This window comes from Jatropha curcas, chromosome 1 (genome assembly GCF_041381405.1).
Source record: "Jatropha curcas cultivar XTBG-Jc1 chromosome 1, XTBG_Jcur_1.0, whole genome shotgun sequence".
Classification (NCBI taxonomy): Eukaryota; Viridiplantae; Streptophyta; class Magnoliopsida; order Malpighiales; family Euphorbiaceae; genus Jatropha; species Jatropha curcas.
This window is the reverse complement of record NC_143151.1, coordinates 11,716,538-11,719,791: the sequence shown is the minus strand read 5'-3', so window position 1 is coordinate 11,719,791 and position 3,254 is coordinate 11,716,538. Positions and strand designations below refer to the sequence as shown.

General features: G+C 35.1%; 1 long non-coding RNA gene across 1 annotated transcript; it reads left to right on the top strand.

The window, feature by feature from the left end:
* The first annotated feature begins 639 nt into the window (after window positions 1-639).
* Window positions 640-3,254, top strand: LOC149499007 (uncharacterized). The gene is made up of 3 exons (XR_016322109.1): window positions 640-1,329; window positions 2,102-2,167; window positions 3,054-3,254. It is a non-coding gene; the product is annotated as an uncharacterized LOC149499007 (long non-coding RNA).

The window sequence follows — 3,254 nt, the reverse complement described above, 5'->3', positions numbered from 1 at the left end:
TTGCCTTGGCTATTCTTGTTATTTTAATTGTTAGTTATTTAGCACCACTGAGTCTTCTACTTAGCGCGTTGATTTTTATCACGCGCAGGTTAGGAGCAGAGGAGTAGCATCAGAGTAGATATACCATTTTGGGTAGGATATTTTGTAAATGATGATTTTTGGCATGTATATAAAATATTGTGTTAAGGAGGTTGTATATACTAAGTGTATAATTTATTAAGAGTTATTATTTCAGAAAATAACATCTTATTATATTTTTGGTGTAGAATGATTATATATTCCTTGAAAAGAGAATGTGTTTCGAATATTGTGATGGCACCTAAGTATATTGATGAACATTAAAATGCTATTGAGGATTTATATAATTATGAATATATAGAAGTGTTGTTGTGTTATGATGATTATTTGGAGATGTTGGGAGTTTGGAGTTTAATTGAGAATGTTTTGTATTCATATGTTTAGCGAGCTCACTTTTTAAAGGGAAATTCTTACAGTATTTCTGTAGGATTTTTCTCAATCTATTTTTCAAAAAAAAAAAAAAAGAGATGAAAACAAAATGAAATGATTATCTAATAAAAAAAAACATATTACTCGCTAAACTTGTGAATACTCAATTATTTCTAATTCATAATTGAAATAACCCGAATTTTTATTTTCAAAATTTTTCCAATTAAATTTAATGAACCGACAGCCTGGAAATTAATATTAATATTTTAGTGCAACTACTATGAGAAACCGAACCAAAAACCGATTGAAAAATTTGAAAACCAGTTAAAAATCGATGATTTGGGCCGAATCAAACCGGTTCGACCCAAACCATCTAGAAAATTCTCTTTTTCTTTTATCTCCAACGCTAAACTCACTCCCCCTCACCAGCGCACCTCCACTCCATCGCCACTGTCACCACAGCGCCACCGCCACTCCTCCCTCTTCTTCTTCTTTTTCTTCTCCTTCTTCTTCTTCTTCTCCTTCTTCTTCTTTCCTTTCTTCCTTTTTCTTTCTTTTCCTTTCCTTGTGCCTGCGTTCTTGGCGAGACAGAGGCAACGCAGCAGAGCCGCGCGCCACTGCCACTCGGCCACCGCCCCTACTGCAGCTCGGCAACGCAGCAGCTCCTCGTCTCCTCGGCCAGATCGCGTTGCTGTTCCTCTGTCGCGCCTACAGCAGCAGCACAGCCTTGTCAAGCCGTCGCTGCCACTACAGATCGGGCCTCCGCCAGCGTCACAGCAGCTCTGCCGTCTTTCCAGCACGCCGATCGGTCGTCTCCACCTCTCTCCGCCACTGCCAGTCGAGTTCGACCACCGGCAGTTACTGCTTTTTAACCCGACACGCGTAAGAATTTTCGATCTAGCAATAATTAATTAATTAACGTTAATTTAGTTAATGTTATTTAGTTAATGTTATTAGTAGTTAATTAATTAACATTAATTGTGTTAATGTTAATGTTATTTAGATAATGAAATATTAGTTAATTAAATTAGTATTAGATATTAATATTAGATAATGAAATTAATTTTATTATTTGTAATTAATTAATCTAGCTAAGTTAATGTTAGAAATGTTAGATAATGAAATTAATCTTATTATTTGTAGTTAATTCAATTTGGTAAATGTGAGTAGTTAATAGCTTTATAATTTTATTGTTGATTTAATTAAGGTAGCTTAGATATAATGTTATTGTAATGTATAAATTGGATTGTGTGGTGATGTTGAGATTAAGGAGGATGGGAAACTGTTGTTTGATTAATTGCCCGACGGATGGGCCGTATGGATTGAATATTTGTGAAATTGTTGATATTTTAACAGGTAGATAGTCCAATTTTTAGGGGAGATGCTGCCGAAATTTCGGTAGAAAAATAAAATAAATTCGGTATAAAAAAAAATAAATAAATAAAATAAATTTCGGTAGGAAATAAAATAGAAGTCAAAAGAAAATAAAGAAAATAGTGTTCGGTAGAAAAATAAATTTATTATAGAAAATAAATTAAATCTCGAGATTAAATTACGTAGAAGAGTTAGAATATAAAATAAAAATTTTAGAGTGGTAAAGAAATATTTTGTCTGATAGAATTATTTCTTTTTGTGTCATTCTTACTTTGCTTAGATCGCCCGGGTCCATCTAGTACTCCTCCAGGACAGAATCAAAGCTAGAACTTCGCTCTCCATCACTGTGAGTAATAATAAATAATGCATATCAACACTGCATATGCATAACATTTATTCATAAACATTATGTTTTTATTTACATATTTACAATATATTACAAGTATTTTATCATATATATTAAGTTACGATCATTATAATTATACTTATATATAATTGTGCATTTGGATGAAATTGGTGTAATACGTTGAAAGAATTGTTTGATTACTGTGCTTTGTTTGTGTGGAATTAGGATGAAGTGGGTCACCATGGGTTTGTGAGACTGTTTCTGTTATACGGATCCTGATTCTGATTTCTGTTATATTCTGATTCTGTTATATGGATCCTAATTCTGTTTCTGTTAGCCGGGTAAATGGGAGATCGGCGCCCCCTTGTGCACCTGATAATTCTGTTTGTTCTGAAACCACAGGATGGCCGCTTGTTGTTGCGCACCTGAAAATCTAGATTTGATTGCAGCCCGCAGGGTGGCCTCCTGTTGTGAGCGCTTGATGATCTAGATTGGATGGAGACCACCGGGTTGCCTCCTGTTGGTATGAAAAAAAAAAAAAAAAAAAAAAAAAAAAGAGAGAATGTAAAAACAATGAGAGGGCTGGTCAAGTGAGGATTAGACCGGTCGGCCAGTATGGGGGATCGGCTCCCTGGTGCACATGTGAGAGGATGAGTCATGTGGGAGGACGACTCATCGGGGGTTCGGTGACTCCACTGACTAATTTCCACGTGATGTGATTATTTGAAGGTGATATTGTTTGTGGGTGCTGATGTAATGTCATCTGATTGACTGTTGTGTGTTCATTCAGTAAACTAGGGTGCATTTTGCTTGACTGTATGTGGTGTGTATTATTTATTATTATTCGCTGAGTTGCAAAACTCACCCCCCCCAACAAACCTCCCAGGTACTAGGAAGCAGCTGATTCGACTGGAGCTCTGCAATCTTCTCCGCAGAGTTATAAATGTAAACTTTATATTCCTGTTATTTAATTTTGGATGTATAAATTATTCTGTTATCAGATTATTCTTGGACTCCGCAGTTATAGGGTTGTGTATGAATATTGGATCTATTGTTAGCATTACACTATAAATTATATATTATGCAA